Below are 12,570 nucleotides of genomic sequence, written 5' to 3'. Positions count from 1 at the left end.
CTTGATTGAAAAAATCCAAAATGCATTATTACACATGTACACTAGCGCCACGTGGTAACAGCATACCGAACTAAAATGATTATCGTCCACACGGCCATTTTGAACAATTTTACTGAAGAAACGAACTATGTGGGTAGTTCGGGAAACGAGATAAAGCAAGCTGAAATGATTTACCTCAAATGCACACTAGTGCCACGTAGTTGCAACATTCTGTCTCAAAATTCAACTTTGCTGAAGAGAGTTTCTTTGTAAATAAGAATAATCTTGAGATATAGTATACCGAATTTATCCTTTTAAGGTGATGCTAAACATTTTGAGGTGCTACAATATTCAGTATGGGTGTTGCAAAACTTATTGAAGCGATTCTAAACTTTTGACGGGTAGTGTAAGTATAAACATTTTCTCGCTATTTATCCTTACGATATTCCTAAAACGACATCTAATGAGTCGCACAAAGACTCCCGAAATTTTGAATCGCTCGTGAATTCCAACACAATTTTTAATCGAATACCTATCCCTACTCTCAATCTCCCTTCTCCCGTGACACTTGTGGCGTACGCTGTAGTTTATACGGCCTCTAATAATAATAAGTGTCGGACTAACAGTCCTGTTTTCTGCTGCGATCTACGTATGAGCTCTACCGGTACTGGTATTAACCAATAAACAACTTTGGATTACCAGGAGCTGTACACTGCATGATGATTTGTTATTCCCAGGCAGTATTATCTACTGATTCTCTATGTAATTTCAGCTAGTCCCGATCAATTATTTGTTTTGCAACTCAGCGTGGGTAGCACAAACTCAAGCTATTGAATATCCAATAGTTGTAATTTTTTTATATTAGCGCTATTAACAGAACTATTCTCACATTATATCAAATTCGTAGTATGACTTCCTAAGACTACCAGAAAAGCGCTTCGCTAATAAAAAATCGTTTAATACAAAATATACAAATACGACCGTAAAACGTTTATTATGTTTAGTTTTTTATTGCTCGGCTTTTCGGTTTTTTTAAATCGGAAGCGGGTTATGTATACTGCCCGACGTTACGGCCACTGGTTTTGGCCTTTTTAAAGGGAAATATCGTTCTACGATAAACGACGTTTAGACGTAGAACGATAACAATATACAACAACTGTTTCTGGTTTTATGTCGATGTTTATTCGATTGTTATCGTCAAGCATATGTAGACGTCATAGAATTGTATTACAATATTTACTTATATACTATTCATTATTCCTGTGTTACTATTTACTGTTCTCTAGACATGGAAAGGTCGATTATTTTGCAATTTTCATTAAATGACGCATCATTCTGTTGACGGGAATATTTTTAGCATAGTTTGTTCTAAAAGATTGACCTTGGAATAAATAAAGAATTCTTAGTTGACAGCTAGGTACATAAAATTTTATTTACGAAAGTTATGATACGGATTGCACACGTTGAAAAATAATGTCGTTGATAAAGCAAAGTACGGCAAATTCGCGGCGTTCTTCGAGTGTTTGTATATTAATAACGTGCTTTAATAGATGGAAGAGGAAATGTCGCCCAGTTTAGTTTATGAATTCGTACAGAAGATGTTTTTGGGATGATTCGATGCGTTATTCGTACAGAACAGTGTATGGGTTCCATACCACGCTGCAATATTCCAAAGGTGGTCTGTATGTGTGGTCGGTGTCAAGTCGGACTAAGTGACAAAATATTAATTTCAAGAAAAACGGGTTTAAAGTTTGAATCGCAGCATCCTTTACGTTATAATTGGTGATTATTTTTTGCCATAATTCTTGTTTATGGTTACATATCTCAAATCTGGCAAAAGTTGAATGTAGCTGAAGAAATTCTTCACCCAATGTTATCATTATCTCATTTTTATGTTTTGCGACTTAGTCCGGTCTGTGTTAACACCGACCATGTATTGTATATTGATTTTATTGCGTATTCTACAAGTTGGTTGTCTGAGTGTGTGTCTATAGAAATATTTGAAGTTTTTCTGCTGAAGGTTATTCAGTCACACTTCTATGCGTTAAGTTGAAGTAGACTTTTGCTACACCATATGTGGAATAGATTGATTTCGTTTCGTAACACTTCAGCGTCTTTGACATTTCTCATTTCCATGAAAAGTTTCATGTAGTCTGCATATGTAAGCACTTTAAGATGTTTGAGCAGGGCCATCGAGAGCCGCCCCAAGGCGTGTATTACTAGCGGGCCCTTTTAAACCTAAGCCTTATAGTTCAGCATGAGTTAGTACCTCATCAGACAACACTGGATATGCAACCATGGTAGATTCCTATGCGCGAAATCTGCAAAAAAGCACTGCACCACGGAAAACATTGTGCAAAAGCAGCTAAGAAAAGCCCGTCTACTATAACCGTAACAACACACCCTTATCTTATGTCAAACCACAAACGGTTACAATTCCAATATCTACGGATCTGTCATAGCATAGCATAGCATATACGATTGCACAAATACAATATGGATCTGTCAGGAGCAAATATTCACTCAACAACAATCGCGCCCAGTGCCTCCAAGCCAACAACCGGCACCACCATCAAAGAAGCGAACGTAGAAGAGGACGGATGCGTTTGTCCGTGCACTCGCATTTCTGTTTGGCGCTTAATTGCTTTCTACAAAAATACTTTGAAGTGGCTTCTCAATATTTTATAGTGTATGCCGTCGATACAAGCAATAAAACTCGTTTATTTTAACTTGTACACAAAGTAGACAGCTCCCTTAAGAACGTTTGTTTTAACAAATGTCAACTATCAAATAAAATTTTCATTTTTTACGATTTCATCATATAACAATTTAATAAGGCAAATGATTACAAAGAAATTACTATTACTATTTTTATTGCTCTTCTATGAATACCGCACATGTTCGCCTATTTTTCTGGTAAAAATGCGGGCTCCCGAACACGACCCGGCCCCAGGGCAATTGCCCTGGCTGACCCCCCCCCCCTCTCATCGGGCCTGTGTTTGAGTATAAAGGTAATGTAATTTACGTACAAAATAAAAAGAAGAGGGCCTAAGTGGAAGCCCTGGGGTACGCGAAAGGTGACGCAAATTGGTTCAGAGAGTATTCTAAATGCGAACTGTTTGTTCGCGTTTCGTTAAATATGTTTCGAGCAATTTCAGAAGTTTATTTTTTATGCCATATTCTTACAGTTTGAAAAGTAATAAACAATATCTCAATACGGTCGAATGTTGTACTAAAGTCTGTGGTGAGAATTCCCACATGGTTGCCATTGTCCATTGCATTTGCTGTAAATCTAACAAATTCTAAAAGGAAGTTGTTGAGCTGCTATTATAAAAGCAATGCTGTTTGCTTGTAATTTGATTTTTAGATGCTGAAATATTTTGTCATTTATTATGCTTTCGAATAATTTTGGAATGCATGAGATAATGGCAATCCCACGATGGTTTCGGATGTCCGCTTTAGTACCTGATTTAAACATTGGCACTAAAAAGGTTGATTATCACATTTCTGGGAATATTCCATTTTTCAGGGACATGTTGAAAATATCAAGTAAAGATAGAGTGAATTCTTCGGCTATTTTTTTAAATATTGGTGGAATTCCGCCAGGTTCAGGTCCTCTTGATGCGATTTTTTTGTGCAGTGCTAATTTCGTGTTTAAATAGTTCGTGGACTGGACGGAAATGTCAAATGTCAGGTGTACACGAAAAGTAGCCGCGGTCGCGGTCTGGTACGAAATATAAAGTACACATTTCTGGAAAGATTTTTTTCTAATAAATTGCATATTTCAGAACTGTAATTTCCTACATGTCCGTCAAAATGCATTTGGGATGACAGTTGCTACTTTTCAATTTCGTTTTCACGTAATTGAAGAAATTCTTTGAACAGATCTTAATTTCATTCTCGATTTTACGTTTATATTCTTCATGTGCAGTGTTAATAGCTATGTCGAGTTGGGAGCAAGTAGTTTTATCGATTTGTAATGTTATGTGTCTTTTGTTTTCTATTTGTTATGGTTCTCATATGTTGGTGGAACCACACAGGCTATTGCCCTCAAGAATTTTTCGTCTTCTGCTATTGGTACTGTTTCAGAGATTAAATTCATCACAACTAAATAGAATTTAGTAATTGCTTCGTTGACATTATCCTTCTATGCTCAATAAAGTTTGCCAATTTATTCTACATATTCTACGTTTGACTTCTTCAAATTCGGCTCTATGTCCAAGTCGTTCGGGAAAGATTTTTGATGAATGAAAATTGAATATTCGATTGTTGTGTGAAATACTTCATTTACGTTGATTAAAGTCGCCATAAATATTTAGTTTTACTTTAATATAAATGTTCTATATTTTTTCTACATCCAGAAAGCTTCGCGTAGCCTTGTCCATGATTGTTCACTAGCAAAGATTCTACGCTGCTCTTTGCAGTTCCAGCTTCATCGCTCGTTCGTGGTTCGCGCATCTACTGACCTACTGTGACGTTATTAAATCCGTTTAGTTGAGTTATCAGCGAGCAAATATGGACTATTTGGTGATTAACAGTTGGCTGCGGCCGCAGGAGTGAACGAATTTACGCATGCTTTGTTGCTCGTCCCTTTAGGCAAACTGGGCATAACGAAAATCTGGCATAATAATTTTATCTGCACAAGTTTATTGGGTATATTTTTTATTTTACTCAGTTGGAACTTGCACCTTCAAATTCAGTCTGCTGTACAATACTGTCTTACCAGTGTGCCGATCTTGTTGCATAGCCCCGGAGTAAAATCTCTATCGCATTCAAACAGCTAGCTACCAATGATGGCATGGACATATATCGAAACATGTATCCGCATAAATTAAAACCATAAAACTTGGAATATTCGCATAGAAAACATCAGTGTATATCGAAACATCGTTTCTGGTAGATGTTTTTAAAACCGATATTTTACTTCAAAACTCTTGGGCACCTCCCGAACTTTTTTTCTGGCTTCGTGCTTGGTCTCAGTGTTTCGACAATTAGAAAAATTTACAAGAGATTATACTTTGTTGGCCAAGGGAAGCTAACTATCTTGTGTGTAAAAGAACATAATTATAATGACTGAGACAATATGAGATTGTCTCACATGAATTCCCGAGCGATATCGGCATAGTTGGCGTCAGAGTTAAAAATAATCGAAGCTCTTTTTTGACGGTTGAAAATGAACCTGATGCGACTCACGGTGAATAGAAAAAATATTCGTTCAAATACCCATCCTTATTCATTCAGTTGAATATCGTACAATATATTCATTTAACTAATTATCTACGAAAATGTTTTCAAATGCCGGTAAAGCATATGAAACAACAATCATCATCGCTTACATTGTGTCCGGGCCTACTTTGATGCGTTTGATTCGTTGCTGCACGGTTACTACGTGTAATAATCGGAGACGAATGAAAATCTGCATGGATGAATGGGCGGTTTGTTCGTTTGACGTTTTCAGCTGCGTCACTGAATATTGAAAATGAATGCGGCTGAATATGATCAATTTTCATTCAATGAATTTGAATATTTTTAGCTCTGGTTGGCGTATATATTTTTAGATAGAATATGTTATTAGGTTGTCGATTGGTTCTTATATGTATGATGAGAGAACTGTGACACGTGATAATTATGTGAACGAGGAATGTAACTCGTACACTTCGAACATTGCATTCTTTATTTCAAATAGTCACTACGATTCACCACTAGGCTATGATGAAAATGTGGTTGCCATATCAAAAGTGAGTGATCTTTTGAGGAAACTTCAAACCATATTGTTAACCTCTATTTACTAGTTATCCTGCATTTACTCAATAAAGGTTATATTGTACTTACAGTAATAATTTTGAAGCACTCCACAGAAATGTTTTTACACTATCTTTTTCATCTGCATGCAGAAATCTATAAGAAACTAATTTTTGAACGTATTTTCATGCAACCAATTTCATCCATTTTCTCAGATAAGCATTTACATACTGCACAATAAGCTACCTCAACACAACACTACGCCACCGGGCACGATCCAGACGGTACCAGGAACACCACTGTAAGTGCCACAAACAGACGAGCAAAAGAAAAACCAACATTCCCCTGTAGACCAAATGTCAAGCAATATCTGCATCACGAGTTCACTTGCTTTTTCCGCTAGTTCACTTATGGTGCTTTCCACTACAAGTATTTCAAATAAATAAAACAATAATGTGTCATGGAGATAACACGACAGCCATCAGGGAATAAAACGCACGCCCAGCAGGAGAGCAACAGAAACTAAGTGCATATGGAGTACCAACAGGAAAATCAATAGCAATATTACTCATATTTCCGATCGTGTTATGGTGGGAAGGTTTTTCCTTTGCGTGCAAATGTTGGCGGGGTGTCAGCTGATGGGTGGCCACTGCGAGGGTGGTTAGTTCATCCACCGAACTGAAATCAATATTTTCTCCCGATGAACGAAGTGTCATACCTGCTACTGATGTTTATGTTTTGTGCCTGCCGGACGGAAATATGAGAATCGTTCGTAATTGCTCAACGGTTTTCACTGATTCGAAGATACGAAGTTGCTTGAGTCATCGTTCTTTTCCGGTTCCTAGCCAGATTCATGCAAAGGGCTGTATACTATTCCTCATGGCTTGGGTTTGATATCGATAGATACAAAAAAGCATTTTCTGCCGAGTCAGAGATATGGGAGAATAGGGAAACCATGTGCTCACACAATTCTCCCGCAGCGATAACGCATTCCGACAGCCCCACTCTAACCGTTGTCATTCGTACGTTCCCACAAAAGGAGAAAGGAATCTGATGGTAGACAGACTGGGGGAAAGCGAAACATTCGATGTTAAACGGTGTGTTGTATAACAGGGAGAAACTATTGGATGGTGTTTCGCGAATGGTGGGAAATTGCTACACTTCCGTTTCTCGTAGAACTAATGCGAGGTTTTTCGGGAATGTGAACAAGACATTCTCTATCAGGGGCCATTATTTGGCGGCGAAATGACACACCAAGGATTATTGCTTTCCCCAAGACACCATAACAAAGTGAAACAGGACCACGTTCGAAGATGTAAGCGTTACGTGATTTTGCAATTGGAATCCTACTAGTTTGCCATGGGATATATGCAGTCACGTGGTATCATCACAGTGAAGTTGGTTATTCAAGTTTTACTCGTTCAGTGGCAGCCTCTTGCCTACTTGCTCACTCACGTTTACGAGACGTGAAGGAAAATGCAAATCTTTACAGTTTATAAGACTGTCCACAATGAATGCTAAAAACCACCATAAACCCCCATGTTTAATAATTGTAATTGACTTTATAAGCAGTTTTGAAAGATAGGCTGTTCAAGACATCGTTTTTCACCGGTATGTGTTATGAAGAATTAGAAACTTTCTAACATGCAAAGTTAAACAAACACACCGTTATGCTCGAGAAAAAGTTTTTTGATAAATAATCAAGAATTGGAAAAACTTACTGCGAATGGCATGTTCCCCGTGTGTAGTAGGACAGTTGCGCTAGAATTTTGGAGCGGGTTTAAATATTGTCTGTTTCGAAACGGGCAGCTGAAGGAGAAATCGTCAGCTATATCTAAGATGGCAGCCAAGTACGAAGAAACTACAAAACAACCCCGAAAATGAAATAATAGCTACAGGATGAAACAATCAGCAAAGGACAGTTCAATAATTCAAGGAAACTGATTCGGTACATGGAATGTCAGAACCCTGTTAGAATTATAGCTTAATCAATGCCTACTAGCCTATATGAGCATGAGCATGAAGACCGTACAATTCGTAGTTGCTACTCCGCTATTGACCAGAACAAGCGGAATTGCACAGAAAATCAACGAGCGGGGCCTGGGAGTTGCTATCCATCCGGCCACGTCCTTACGGTTATCGGGGAAGGGAAAGAATGTTAGTGTAACAAACGTTGTTATGGAGATAGTGTGTACCTCTGCATCTCCACGTTTGCCATGGGAAGTAGTTTTTGTTAGTAAGATGAAGTGAAGAGTTACACAAATCTGGATTCACCTTAATGAGTGATACGATCTATTCAACTCTCAGTAGTGTTATCATAAGGTTTTTGCTCGGGACAGCCAGCTGCTAAGAATTTATGAAAGATTTATCGTTTATTGAATTAATTTTGAAATGCTCGTTTTGCAAAAAAGATGAAGTTCCGGACAGCCGAAAGTCGGGAAATTGCTTATGTTTAATTGAATCGAATGAAAGGTGAACGATTTTATTATTCCTTGCCTCTTCATTCCGGTGGAACAAGGCATTCCAAAAACAATACAATATAATGAAAAGCGATTACTTTTAGTGTCTCGAGACATTTGTTAATATACCCATGTAATTGAAGGTTTCGTAACAAACGAATTATTTTTCGTGACAGTAATATAATGCATGTACGACTCCAAAGCATATGCAAATACTTAATACAATAACAATTCATATAATTTCTTAATGATTTAATGGACTAAAAGTAAACCAAAGAATATGACAATAAAACATTCCTTCTTCGTTCATATGTGACTGCCGAAAATTGGTAACTGGTTTTCAATTCTTGCGAAAGTCACCATTCACTCAGACAAGACCATGCGTATTCCCCACGCGCATTAAATACCCAGTGAATTAGTTTCCTAGTTGGTCAAATAAACACTAAAAAACAAAGAAATTTGTTTGCTCTGTCTAAAGGAATGTCAGCTCGATTGGTATCAACGGGTGTGTACATGTTCATTTACAATGCCAGCAAATCAAAGAACATTTAAAATTATATACGACAAAATATGCGCAATTCAGAATATAATGAAATGAGGACTGCCCAAAACACACTAAAAAACAAAGAAATTTGTTTGCTCTGTCTAAAGGAATGTCAGCTCGATTGGCATCAATCATTTTATGGTTCAATTTTACATAATCTATGGATCAAATCACCCCTTTTTATGGATCATTCACATTGTTTTATGGATTTTCAGTTTTGTTTTATGGAACATGGACAACTTCTTTATGGATCGTTTTACAATTCTTTATGGATTATTTTCAATATTTTATATGCAAAAGTACATTTTCCCGACGTGAATCTCTTGGGAGATCGTACTGGAAGGAGCACTTCGAGTTGTTATTGAATGGTCGAACGTGTAGAAAAGACACAAACAGAATAAGGATTGGAGTTGATGGACAAGCTATGATCGAGATAATCTGGGAGGATAAAGGTTGGATTGGTTCTGTGGCCTCTTATGCCGTATCTTCGAAAAGGGCCACAAACTCGAGTGCAATAACACCCGACACGTAACGATTCTGAATGCCGCCTATAAGGTACTCTCTAGTGCACTTTTTAGCAGACAGCACAGCGCTTGTTGACTGAATCCATTTGTCGGCGAATACTAGAGCCGGTTTCGAAAAGGACTGTCAATGATGGATCAAATAACCAAATTCTGAGTAAATTCCAGGAGTTTTAAAACGGTGTGAGATTCGGTGAGACGAAGCGATCTGTAGCTGATAAAGCTCGAACATGACTTTCTGGTAAAGCTTACTAATCTGATTCCTGTGATGCCCGATAGCTCAAAATCAAGTGTCAAAATAACCGGAAAGATGTTTGTGATGTTAGATGAGTTGAAGCAGAACAATGCACATTATGATGTATTGCTCAACATAGCACTCGAATTTGCGATACGATTGATTTCACGTAAGACATCAACAGTAATGGCGTTGAGCGCAGAGCAGTAGAAGAGGCATTTGTGTCTTTTAAAAGGGAGGCTTGCGGAATCGGACTCACTATAAAATCTGACAAGACAAATACCATGGTAGAGCGAGGCAGTAAGGCATTGCATCCTTCATAGTATATCAAGATTCAAAGTAAGCGCAGATACCAAATTTCACATCCTATGAAACATTTTTGACCCTCGCCAAATTCAATTGAAATATTATGGGATGATTGAAAAATACATTACATTACAAGCACGTAGCCAGACAAAAATTGCCAGAGGGGCCCTTGAGTTCTGCCAGTAACGATGTTCCGATAGTCACTGAAATCTGTTTAGGTGATTTTTATGCAGCTTTTGTAGGAGAGAGGGAAACGGTGGAAAAGCAGGAAATGTGAAACATTTGCAATAGAACAATAATGCATGAACAAAAAAGTCTCATTACCTCATATTTCCTGATTTTTAATTCATTATACATGTTGCTATGTTTTGGAAGACTTTTGATAACTCTGTTTCTTTTACTGAATAGTTGATCGTTTTGTAATAGCCAGAGTAAGTTTGCAATGAAAAACCTAATACAGTTTTTATGTGTTCATCGAATAAATGTTTAGTCTATTGCTATTTATAGCAAATTTTATGCTCAACAATGTGAAACGATGACGTATGGGGAACACTGATTTTTTTTAATTTTGTGATCTATCCTTAAATGTGAATGGGTTCTGATTTTACACAGCAAAAGCTGCTCTTCTAGTGCAAAATTTGCCAATTTGGTCAAGTTTCGTAGAAATATCTCGTTTTTCAGAATTGCAGCTTATATGCATATATGGTATAACGATATAGTGATTTCTTTCGTAGCGTATGCGGAATGAAATTATGACAACCCTTCCTGCATTAAAACAAAAATGTAACCCTGCGCAAGGCACCATACTAAACGTCATACTCTAGGCACACATATTTTAAACATCCAGTGTTGATTTCGACCCGCTAGAAGATACCATGTAAACAAAATGGCAGCAAACGCCTAAACTAGCACATGGCTATTATGCCAAAAATATTTGGACGCGATGGAAGATTGTGGCATACCTTTTGTACAAAAAGCTGATAACCCCCCAAATGCTCCACAACTGCATTCAATTAAGGATTTCTGGGCTAAATTGAAGCGCATATCAATATTTTTTTACCTACAACTATCAAACATCTCATAATCAAAATTTAGAAAGAAGTCAAGAAAATGTCAACATCAACATGGAACATGAAAGCATCAAGTAATATCGAAAAAATAATTAAAAACAGTAAACAAACTCAACCTACAACAAAAAACGTACCGATTATATTAGCGACGAGAGTATGAAATAATTTTGAGCGGCCCAGAACAAGCATTAACTGTAAGTGAAAACATTGCATAATAAACATACTAGCAATTTCACGCGCATGTCGTTTGTTATTTGTGCGATTTTTTGCATGCTTGCGAGAAACGAAATTGTTCCGTCCATGTTACCGAGTAAATAAACAACCCAACCAAAACCCTGGACAACAAATAGTGGTAAAAAATCCGATCCCATATGCTACACGACGAGGTGCTGATGAAGCTCAATGGTTGACGGTGGATCATTTGCGAATGCCGATTTTAAACAAATTCTGGAGCTACGAGTCGCCTGCTCGCGGCAAGCTTCCTGGCAGACTCAATTTTTTTTTCACGGAAAGAATGGTTTCACGAGTGATTTGCTCCTGATGAAAGAAAACCAGACTTTGTATGGCGGATAAGACTACGAATTGAGAAGTGTTAACAATGGGTGTCATAACAAACCTTTTCTAAGTCCCACGGTGGTTTAGTTGCCGTCTAGCCAGTTGGCAAGGACGATGATATGGATTCCCAAACGGCTTAACCGATTGCCGTCAAAATTTATACATAGCATGCATTTGTTATGGAGCGTGTTTGTGTGCTATTGGTTGGGGATTATTTGCCCGCCAGATGGCGCTTCGAACAAATTGTGTTTTCTTTCTATTTCGTTGAAAGTCGCAGCAACGCGCGGCGGGTATCAGCTGGTTTGAAATAAAAATTTCCATTGTTTACGAAAAATTCCGCCATTTTATGATAAAAAAAAACCTTCCTAATTATCCCTGCGCTATGTGAACATGCTAAGTACATATCATGAAAATTGTGCGTGATTAAAGGCCGCGATTTAAATTAAACTATCATTTAAAATTAACAAGAAAACCCATATCGCCTTCATTTTACATGTTCTTCATAGGAACGTTTGCCAGATGGCACCCTCAAACCGCAGCAATACCATCTAAGCTGCAAAAGCAAAATATGCCACCATGGATCGTTTCTTTCCGAATGACATCAGTGTCCTTATCGCGAAATACTGCTGCGGTCGGTTCCGCGAAACCAATCACCCTGACTGGCAGCGAATACACAAAATTTTAAATCAAGGAAATAGCGTCGTGGTATGCTTAAACACGTTCATCACGTTCGGCAATATTTTACAATTTTATCGTGCCATGGTGGATAGCTGGTGACCCGAAAACGCGACTGGTTATATTTCTGGAACCAATCACAGAACAGGTATAATTTATGCAAACGTCAAATCAATGTTGTGCTGTCGGATAAATAAATCGTTCTTATGCATTGGTTTGGAATGGAATGGTGGACTAGCTCCTTGATATTTAATACCTTTTCATACGGATGATAATATACGGTTTGGTAAATAAAAATGAAAACTTCGCATGTCCCTTTAACCACATAATATGAAAACTTATGGGAACAATCTAATGGCATTTTCATCTTTGATAGTGCACTGCACCAGTGTAGTCGGTGTTACACTCATTCAAACTTGGATGTGATAATTCTAAATCTTTGAATCTATGATTTATTTACTTAAAATATAGGGGAGATTGGAGA

General features: G+C 37.6%; 1 protein-coding gene across 7 annotated transcripts in view; it reads right to left on the bottom strand.

Moving 5' to 3' along the window:
• Positions 1-12,570, bottom strand: part of LOC131683704 (RIMS-binding protein 2) — a 331,371-nt gene that overhangs the window by 244,208 nt on the left and 74,593 nt on the right. Inside the window, exon 1 of one of the 7 annotated variants that reach the window (XM_058965933.1) lies at positions 5,812-5,832. The exons of the other annotated variants lie outside the window; for them this stretch is intronic. The gene's annotated coding sequence lies outside the window, so the exon portion shown is untranslated. Of the gene's footprint in view, positions 1-5,811; positions 5,833-12,570 lie in introns of those variants that run through there. 7 annotated transcript variants of the gene reach the window in all.

Source organism: Topomyia yanbarensis, chromosome 2 (genome assembly GCF_030247195.1).
Source record: "Topomyia yanbarensis strain Yona2022 chromosome 2, ASM3024719v1, whole genome shotgun sequence".
Taxonomy (NCBI): Eukaryota; Metazoa; Arthropoda; class Insecta; order Diptera; family Culicidae; genus Topomyia; species Topomyia yanbarensis.
This window is presented reverse-complemented; position numbering and strand designations above follow the sequence as displayed.